This window comes from Brassica oleracea, chromosome C8 (assembly GCF_000695525.1).
Source record: "Brassica oleracea var. oleracea cultivar TO1000 chromosome C8, BOL, whole genome shotgun sequence".
In the NCBI taxonomy this organism is placed as follows: Eukaryota; Viridiplantae; Streptophyta; class Magnoliopsida; order Brassicales; family Brassicaceae; genus Brassica; species Brassica oleracea.
Genome location: NC_027755.1, coordinates 28,862,513 through 28,873,906, shown reverse-complemented (window position 1 = coordinate 28,873,906; position 11,394 = coordinate 28,862,513).

The window sequence follows — 11,394 nt, the reverse complement described above, 5'->3', positions numbered from 1 at the left end:
TCTACTTGTGAAAACCTGGACCATATGACAGCATACTTATCATCCCTGGAGAGTGCTCTGCTCGTGCTAGAACCAGCTTGGGTAATAAAGAGTTGGAAGCTGATCAAAATGTCTTGCTTCTTGATCATGTCAAGGTGTGTAAGCCACTAGATTTGCAAAAGCTTCAATACCATTTCAGAGATTGTCAAACCAAGAGTGGAGATGGAGATTTCATTAGAGTAAATGGTGAAGTGATTACTGGAGTAGGAGGAGAACTCATGTTTTCTTCTCAAATCAAGGAGAAACCACCAGATGGACTCAGTCTACATCAATCTCCAAATAAACCAACCCGAGGACAAACATTTTTGAGTGCTATACTTTTCGAAAGGAGAGGCTATAGTAATGATCAGAAATGAAGCCTGATTTGCTTTCTATTGGTACAGGACAAACAGTTTTGAGTGCTATACTTTTCGAAAGGAGAGGCTATAGTAATGATCAGAGTATCAAGAATGGATCCTTGGCTAAATTGGAGATGCAACAATCAAATCTTGGAAGCTGTCTAGCCGCCAGCTTTGACATAGGAGCAGTCCGAGGATCATATCTCAGAAACCAGAAGAAATTAAGCAACAAACTCAACTGCCATGGAAACTTAACTCATCATGGTCTCACGTCGAATTGGAATCATGTCCAAAGGTTCTCAAATGAAAGAGTTATGGGCTCTACAAGTCGGGTGATTCTGTGTTTGCTTTGTCTGAACTTTTCTGAGTTTAGAACATCTCAATCCTGTCTATGGCGACCAGGTGAGCATGCTAAGGTAAATAATCTTGTTTTCAAAAGTTCTTTATTTAATTACACAGATATGATGCACTTGTTAGTAAATAATCATGTTTTCAAAAGTTCTTTATTTAATTACACAGATATGATGCACTTGTTTTTGTCAAAAGAGTCATGTGCAGATTATATGAAAGCTTCGAAGCATACAAAGGGAAAGAACAAGCGTGAGGAAGACAAACGTTTCAAGCCGCCTGATCTAAGCCAGGAGAGACATCAGGACGTCATTTGCTTCATCCTCATCAAAGAAGCACTTCCAGATACAGCATACAAGCCAAAACCGAGCAGAAACAAATTTGGAATAAGATTATTACTCTATGATAACTTTTCATTTGCTAACTTGCATTGTTTCAATGTATCAGGTTTGAATAATGAATCTGGAACTAAATGGATAAATGCCTTCTACATATCCGAACCAGTCAGCAATAATGCCTATCAAAGAGGCTTGCAAGGTAAGTGTAATCTGATTATAAACTCTGATGTTACTGACTTGGTCCCTTCTATTGCAGGTAAGATAGATTTGAGGACAAATCCTTTTCAAGAGGGAGGGGATGATATAATCATGGACCAGTCAAACAAAGAAGATAATGAGAGCGTGGATGATCCAGCTGATGGAGGAGCTCTAGCCATATCTGAAGGTCCTATGACTCGAGCCAGAAGCAAGCAACTCAAAGAATCCATTGGAGGATTACTTAAGACATCACTTAAGCAAGAAGAGAGTCTTAGAAGAAGTTTGATCAACTAAGACACACTTACCACAATTCAAGCCATCTCAGCTCCAAGATAGACATCAAATGAGCAAGTAACATATGTGTGCTCTTTTTCCCTATCTTTGGTTTTGTCCCACTGGGTTTTCCAAAGATAGGTTTTTAATGAGGCCATATGTTGCTTTCCTATCACTCATTTGATGATCTCAGTTCAAGACTGTAATTTAATTATTTATCTTTGTTGACATGAAGCAGAATTAGGCTGCTAGACTTGAGAATTAAGCTGCCAGACTTGAAAACCCTTATAAGGTTTTATAAGGTTTATTTTTAAGGCCCATTTAGAGACCAAAGAGCCTGTTCATTGCCTTCTCTATAAATATGTGTCTGAAAACCCTAATAGAACTATCCAATCTTTTATTTTCAGACTCTTGTCTCTCTCTCTGACGGCTGCAAGTCTTCTTGTAGATCTGAGTGTTCTTGAGTCTTTGTTAGTGTGTCATATCTAACAAAACATTCTTATTTGGTGTGTCATATCCAGATCAGTCGCCTAGGAGAATCAAGAGATCATCCATCCCTCTTGTGTCACCATTCGATCCACATACCTTGAGAAACTTGAGTCTTTTGATTCGTTTCTGCAAGGATTATCCCATCTGTTCCAGAGCATCATCCTAGGATCTCATTACATCTATTTTGCGTATAAATGAATAAAGTTTTTTCATATAAAAGCTTCATATTTGCTTCTGGAATAATTGAATCAAGAGAGATAATCTTCGTATTAATCCAAAACATCACACTTCAGACTGAATTGAAAACAATTGTCACTCTCATTTTAATACTCCAATAAGAGTCACCGAGACAAGACAACTCTTTATATTGCTCTATTGATAATAACAGAGTCAAAGAGATTACTGTTCCATATAATTTCATGATGCATTTCAAAGTAACCATAGTTTACAGCAAAAACTCTATCACCATCAAATGAAGAACCATCAACAATTAAAGCTGGTAAGACCCATCGCCACCATCCGTAGTAGATCTATCAATTACCTTTTCTAAACGGTTCAATCGAACCGAATTTTTTGTCTTACCAAATCTATTGGAAAAAAACATACAAAAAACATTAAAAACTTTGTCACATTTAAAATAAATAGGCAATCAAACAAACGAAGTGACCCGAAAAAATGACCAGAAATAAAGAAAATAAAAAAAAGAAGCAAAACGAATCAAACAGGCCGAAGTTGGAGCTATAGAAGTCTCCGACCATCGGCTTGAAATTATAAAAAAAAATCTCTTTATTTCTCTCTTCACGGCTAGGGTTTTTGTGTATGTTTGGCTTGGATTTATAAAGAAAATCGTTTTCTTTCTCTCTTGATGACTAGGGTTTTTGCGTATGTTTTTATTAGTTTTGAAATAGAAAATTTTTTGTACACAAAATATATTCTAATATTATTTTAATTTGAAGCTAAAGAGGCAATGATCCAGGATCTCCTATAACCTTGCTGTCTCCACTTAGTTGTTTTTGTTGGAATTGCTTATAGTCATAGATAATGAGAAGCAACCAATGGTGGTATCAGCACTATGTGAAAAGGTAAAATCCACTTTCCTCAACCACAACCTCAGATTTCCATTAATTTTCATACATGAAGAGTTGACTCTTAATTCAAACAATAATTATTTTTAATTACTATTGAATCCTTACTTAAAAATTCAAAATTTGGGAATGATGTATTTGGTTTTGGTAGCATATCCATTAAAGATTCACAACTTTCTCCTGGCGATGATCACCAATAAGCTAGCAACAGCCACTTAAAACTCATTAATTAAAAGTTTAAAACTTGAATTGGTCTAGTAACTCCCTAACCACATATCTATATGAGGATTTCTAGAAAAGCTATATGGATCACTCTAGAGTCTAGAAGTAGAGGATAATGATCGTATAAATGTCATTAAATTGGATGGGGGTTACAGTATTAAGCATAATTGACCCACTAATTAATTAACATGTGATTATTACTGTTAGAGTTGGAGCTATATGATTATGCTTAAGTGTGTCTCTTCTTTTTCATCCTTTATCGTGAGTGATTATAGATTTATAGTAGTAATAGTGTAGAATACTGATCGTTATAACGTCATGAATTTGGATCGGGGTTACAGTATAAGCATAATTAATTAACATGTGATGGTTACTATTACAGTTGAAGTTATATGATTATGCTTAAGTGTGCCTCTTCCTTTTTTCCTTTCTCGCAGACTTAAAGTAGTACTAGAGTACAATACTGATCGTGAAATGTGGTGGTAGTGGTTAACAACGCCATTAATAGATGAGATGATAGTGATAAAAAATACTACATTCTTTCCCGAAAGTAAAATGTTTTAGATTTTTTCCTTGTTCAACAAAGATAGATTTTCTATATTGTTAAGGTGCTTTTTTATACTTTTGAGGAACATTAAATGAGAATATTTGAATTGATTAAATTTCATTGGTGGAAAGTTATTGGAAAGTGTATAATCAAGTAAAAAATAAATTAAATAATAAACATTTATTAAATTCTTAATAAGCGTGCATACTCTAGAAAATCTTACTTTCAGGAACAGAGGAAGTAATTTTCAAATATGGCGGCAAAATATTTTTGTCATTGCTGAATTTTAGGTATGATCCTACCTATTTTTGGGTAATATCTACCTAACTAAGGACTTTTTTACTCAATCATGGAGTTGAGATTGGTTTTGAAGTAATTAAAGAATGAAAATTGTTGTTTTACGAAGTTTATATAGTTTTACTGGTCTTGTTTGTCCTCCAATGAGACTTCAGGAACCAGTGGTTCAAACGCTGTTTAAGAGGAAATTAGTCAAATTAAAAAGGTTGTTGTATTATTGTATTGACATTAATAATAAAAATCTGCATGAGTTTACAAGGGGTTTGTTTCTCTATTCGGGACTACGTCAGAGACTACGTCAAAGAATCTGTCAGGGACTTCGTCAAGATTTAACGATGGAAATCAAATAAGATCGCATAACTTAAACCAAGACAAAGACATCATATTAGGAAAAGAAAATATCACTTTTATGGAGTTATGGAAGTTGATAGGTTCCTTGAAATATTATTTTCATTGTTTATAGAAGTTGCAAGTATTTTGAAATATTTTCTAATAGGTTTATGGAAAATGATGAATGCTCTAATCCAACTAGGTTAATGTAATTGACCTCCACTATATAAGGGGAGCTCGTGTGTTCTCCTCTCCTTTGTCCAAGAAAATACCGAACTTGGTTTGTAAGCTTTGGTTGTGAGAGAGAGAGAGGTTCTATATCTTTGTTCTTAAAATTATAGTGAATTGCCTCTTTACCAGGCCCTAGAGACGTAGCCATTTTAGATGAACTCTGGGTAAACAATTTCTTGTGTCCAAATCTTCTATCTTTTCCGCGTTCTTCTTATGTTCTCCATTATTCTGCAAACACATACTTTCTAACTTACATCGGCGAGTGTGTCAGAGAGTGTGTCACGAGTTTGTGTGTTTGATTCTGGTTTAAGGTCAAACTGTTCTTGCCATTGTGGTTTCAACAAAGTGGTATCAGAGCTAGGTTGGTGGGTGTCAATGGCGAATGCAAGAATTGAGGTGGAGCGGTTTGATGGGAAGGGATACTTCTCATTGTAGAATAAGAGGATGCTAGCACATCTGTTTGTCCTTGGTTTAAAGGATGTATTAGAAGAGTCTATGTCACCTTCTGTATCAGTGATTCGGAAGATGAAGACGAATATGTTTACATGAAGCGGTTGGTGAAAGAGGAAGTCGAAAGGCTTGAAAAATCAGAGAAGGAGATGAATCTGATCATTCTCAATGTTGGGGATCATGTGTTAAGAAAGATCGAGTTGTGTACATCAGCTGCTTCTACATGGTATACACTGGAGAGGTTATATCTTTCAAGGACTCTACCGAATATAATTCACTTGCAGCACAAATTATATACCTTCAAGATGGTCGATACTCAGAGTATGGTAAAAATATCGATGACTTCTTGAAGATTGTCTCTTACCTATCAAGCGTGAATGTAACTGTGTCAGAGGAGGTACAAGCGATTCTGCTCCCGAATTCGCTTCCTTCACGGTTCAACTCTCTTAAGAAAACACTTAAGTACAACAAGGATACATTGTCATTGGAAGAGGTGACAAGTGCAGCAAGGTCTAAAGATCAGGATCTCAAGACATCTACGGCTTCACATGATAATGGTGAAAGATATTATGCTAGAGGAATGACTGAGAAGAAGGATCCTGTGAGCAATGATAAGGGCAAGTCTAGATCGAGCTCAGGGTCTAGGATAACTTGCTGGTTCTTCAAGAAGCAGGGACACACTAAAAAGGAGTGTTATGCATACAAGAAGAAGTATGGCAGAGGAGAAGACGAGGCTGAGGCATCGGTTGTGATAGATCCTGATTTAGAGGATGATGCACTGTCGGTAGGAGATATGTGGCATCATGATAAGTGAGTGATTGATTCTGGATGTTCCTACCATATGACGTGTAGGAAGGATTGGTTTCACATGTTCTAGGAGCTGACTTCGGGACAAGTTCTTCTTGGTAAGGATTGTGCGGTTTGAGTGCAAGGGATTGGTACAATTAACATCAAAGCTTATGGCGGTTATGTGAAGACACTCACGAAGGTCAGGTATATTCTAGAATTAAGAAGGAACTTGATATCTACTAGAACCTTGGATATTTTAGGCTTTGAGCACAGTGACAGACATGGGAAGACTAGTTCTTCTGGGAATGTTGTGTGGGTCATTGCACTTGTTAGATGGTGAGCCTGTGTCAGGTGAAGTTAACAGCAGTGTCATGAAGAAACCATCTAAGGATGAGACAGTCTTGTGGCATAGACGTCTTGGGTACATGAGTATGAAGAATCTACAGATTTTAACCCGGAAAGAGGTGATCGATAAGAGGAGGATTGGTGTTTTGGAGTTCTGTGAGAGCTGTGTGATGGGGAAGCAGAAAAGATTAAGCTTCAACATTGGGAAACATGATACATGTGAAGCTCTGAGGTATGTACAAGATGATTAATGGGATTTCCAAATGTGACGCCAAGTCTGTCAGGAAAGCAATACTTTCAGTCTATTATTGATGATTACACAAGGAAGGTCTGGGTTTATTTCTTAGCTGAAGGAGAAGCATTTAGCAAATTCTGTGAATGGAAGAAGTTGGTGGAAAATCAAGTCAAGAAGAAGGTATGTTGTCTGAGAACATATAATGGACTTAAATTCTGTAATGCAGAGTTTAACAACTTCTGCAAGCACCATGAAATCAAGAGACATAAGACATGTGCACATACACCACAGCAGAACGGTGCAGCTGAACGTATGAACATGACTCTGATGGAGAAGGTGATATGCTTTCTGGTTGAGTCGGGTTTAGAGGAAAAATTTTGGGCTGAAATGGTGTCTGCGTTAGATGGGAACATTCCGAGGAACTTTGGTTGGGCAAGAAGCTTGGTTATCTGCACCTGAGAAGATTTGGATCAGTGGTTTACGTCCATGCAGATCAACGAAAGCTCAAGGCCATGGCTAAAAAGGGAATCTTCGTCAGTTATCCATCAGGTGTGAAAGGATACAAAGTTTGACTTCTTTAAGAGAAGAAGTGTGTTATTAGCAGGAATATAGTATTTATAGAAGATAAGGTCTAAAAGGATTTGAACGTCTGCGAGATAAAAACAGATGACACAGAAGAGTTAAGAAATCAGACTATGCTGGATGATCAGGTGGAGCTGTTGACGAAACAGCTGAATAAGCTATTGACGTAGATGAAGAAGGTGAAAGTCTTGAAGGATATTAGTTAGCCAGGGATAGAGTTCAGAGAAGAATAGTGCCACCTGCACGGTACTCTGACTCGGAGGATATAGCAGCGTTTGCGTTATATGTAGCTGATGACTTATGTGCTGAGGAACCTCAAGACTATCATGGAGCGATGAACAACAAAGAGAGAAGGCAGTGGGATGAAGCATGTGGTGAAGAGATGACTTCACTGGATAAGAACCATACTTGAAAGCCTGTGAGAAGGCCTAGTAAGCGTAAGGTGATAGGCTGCAAGTGGGTATTTAAACTGAATTCTGGTATACATGGTGTTGAGAAGCCTAGATTCAAAGCTCGGTTAGTTGCTAATGGATACTCTCAGAGAGAGGGTATTGATTATCAAGATGTGTTTTCACCCGTCGTGAAACATTTATCCATAAGGTTCATGTTGTCAATTACAGTGAATCTGGATTTGGAGCTTGAGCAACTTGATATAAAGACTATGTTTCTTCATGGTACACTTGAAGAAAATATTTACATGAAGCAACCAGAGGAATTTCAGGTTTAAGGAAAGGAAGATCACGCTTGTCTACTTCAGAATGCTCTTTATGGACTAAAGCAGGCACCAAGACAATGGAACAAGTGTTTTGATTAGTTTGTGGTTAGTCATGGATTTTGTAGAGAGTGAATATGATCATTATGTTTACATCAAGGAGGTAACCAAAGATACATACATCTATTTGTTGTTATATGTGGATGATATGTTCGTTACGTCAAGGGATGCAACAGAGATCAGAAAGGTAAAGAAGCTACTTAACAGCAGATTTGAGACGAAAGACTTGGGTCCAGCAAGGCAAATTCTGGGGAAGGATATTGAGAGAGATAGTGGAAAGGAGATTCTGACACTATCTCAATCTGATTTATCAAGAAGATTCTCAGGGTATTCGACATGGATGAGTCAAAGAGTGTGTCAACACCTGTTAGTGCACATTTCAAATTGTCTACCATAGTAGATGATGAAGCAGAGACAAGTATGGATGATATTCCTTATGCTAATGCTATTGGACACATAATATATGTTATGATAGGCACGAGGTGTGATCTGGCGTATGTGTTGGAGTTGGTTAGCAGATTTATGAGTAAGCCTGGTATGGTTCATTGGACTGCGGTTAAGTGGGTATTAAGCTACCTGAAGGAAACACAAAATCTGAAACTGTGCTTTAGGAAGAATGAGATGTTTAAGGTTGAAGGTTTATGTGATTCTGATTTTGCCTCAGATCTGGACAAGAGAAGGTCGATCTCAAGTTATGTTTTCATGGCTGGTGGGAATACAATCAGCTGGAGATCAAGTCTACAAAGTATAGTGGCTCTGTTAACGACTGAAGCGAAGTATATGGCGCTAGTTGAAGCGGTTCAAGAAGGAATGTGGTTAAGGGGCTTGGCGGAGGAGCTTGGATTCAAGAAAGACAAAATGGAGATATCGTGTGACTCTCAAAATGCATTGTGTCTAGCAAAGAATAATGTGTATCATGAGAGGACTAAGAACATCAGCAGAAAGATGCACTTCATCAGGGATATTATCGCTCAAGGTGATATAAGTGTGAAAAAGATATGTACTTATAAGAATCCTGCTGATATATTAACCAAGGTTGTTCTGGTTAAGAAGTTTGAGGAAGCGGTAGACTTCCTTGGGATGTCCGAACTCTGAGGAGCATTCGGCATCGCCCGGAAAATCATGGGTTTGCTTAACCTAAGTAGTGGATCATGTTTGATGTTATCAATGTGGAGTTTGCTGGGATTTGGGACTACGTCAGAGACTACATCAAGGAATCCGTCAAGGACTTCGTCAGAATTTGGTGATGGAAATCAAATAAGATCGCATAACTTAAACCAAGACAAGGACGTCATATTAGGAAAAGGAAATATCATTTTTATAGAGTTATGGAAGTTGATAGATTCCTGGAAATATTATTTTCATGGTTTATGAAAGTTACAAGTATTTTGGAATATTTCCTAATTGGTTTATAGAAAGGGATGAATGGCCTAATCCAACTAGGTTAATGTAATTGACTCCCACTATATAGGGGAAGCTCGTGTGTTCTCCTCATACTTTGTCCAGGAAAAGACCGAGCTTGGTTTGTAAGCTTTGGTTGTGAGAGAGAGATGTTATATATCTTTGTTCTTAAGATTATAGTGAATTGTCTCCTTGTCAGGCTCCAGAGACGTAGACATTCTAGGTGAATTCTGGGTAAAGAATTTTTTGTGTCCAATTTTCTATCTTTTCCGCGTTTTTCTTTTGTTTTCCATTATTCTGCAAACCCGTACTTTCTGACTTACATCGGCGACTGTGTTAGGGAGTGTGTCGCGAATTTGTGTGTTTGATTTTGATTTAAGATCAAACTGTTTTTGCCATTGTGGTTTCTAACACTTTTGTAGATATTAAGGATCAGATCCTATACGCTACAAGGGGTTTCTCCAGAATCTTCTGGACCAAAGTTTTGGTAATTTGGAATCATGTGAACGAGAAGTTTTGTGTGATGATTCTAAATTTTTACTCTCTACTCTTACTCTTAGAAGTCTATGTCTTGGTGGTAGCCAAGAGGGAATCTACACTACAGGCATCAAATCAATATGATATATAGATTCTTCAGAATCCATAAGATTTTCGTATTTTATTTGCACAGCGACAAATCCATGTTAAGATTCTTTTGAGGTACAACTAAGAGCACTTCCATGAAGATTTTAACATTGATTTAATTTTAAAAAGGAAAAAAAATATAAAGAGTGATGTCTCAAATGAAATAACATTAGAACTCTATCAGATATTTAATTTATAAATGATATTTTCTCGTTGGTTTTGCGGATACGGGTGATTGCGGTATCAAGTGTTATTAAGCGTTTTGTATGACTGACACACCATTTAAAAATTGTTGCATTTGCGAAATATTTGTGACTGGTTAAGTATAAGATATTGTAATGGTTTAATAATAAATTACCAATATTAACATATTATAACATTATAAAAATATAAAAACATACTATTGTAATAAAATATAATAATTATCAATATAATATGATTAATAATAATATTATGTTTATTTATTTTATTTTTTTAATTAGTTGAAAGTTATAATTTTAATTACATTTTTTGAAGATTCATATTAAACTTTTAAAAGAATATTTTGTTTCGTTTTATATATATGTATATCTTTATATATGTATGTATGTATATTAATTTTAAAAAATTCTAATGAATAGTTAGTTATTTTAAAGTTTTTATAAAACAAATTATGATAGTGTTTGTGAATTTAAATTAATACATAAAATATGTATATAATTTTATTTATAATATTTCCATTTTAAATTTTAAATTTTTAAATTTTTTAATATTTTTGAAAAAAAATTATATTTATTTATCCATCTGCAACACTCTGCAACCGCAAACGCTAGTTGGAACAATCTTTTGATTTTAAGAGGTTCAGAGCGGCTTGAAACGATTTTTAACGGTTTATATGATTGTTGCGAAACGCTGTCAACCGCTACCAACCGAAAAAATTGTGTTTGTGGGTGGTAGTGAAGAAACCAGTCAAACCCTTAAAGACCTGACTAGGAGTTATAACTTTAGATCTTTTGATATAGAACTAATTATGTTAATTTTGATTGTGACTGTAATTATTTTATTTTGGTTGTGGATTTGAGAATTTAACGATTTATTTTAATTTTTTAAAAAAATTAGTTATTTTACTTTTTTATAGACATATTTTGTAGCCTTAGAAATCTTTTATAGAACATGATTGGAAAACATTTGTATTTTAGAGGAAAAAAGATTGGTTGTGGAGAGACGGTAAAACACTTTTAAAGCATTTAACAATCAAGCCTTGAAACTTTAGTTTTTGTTTCACTTTTGGTTGGAGTCTAAATTTATTTATTGGCTTTTTAGCTCAAAGTTGTTGAACAAAAATCACAAATGGTCATCAAATCTATAGTGTTCAAAAAAAGGTCATCAAATCTCTCTGATTTAGTTCATTCAAGTTCATAGAACACTTCGATCATAATGTGATCCAATTCTTCGATTTGATCTTAATTCTAGCTCTTTTAA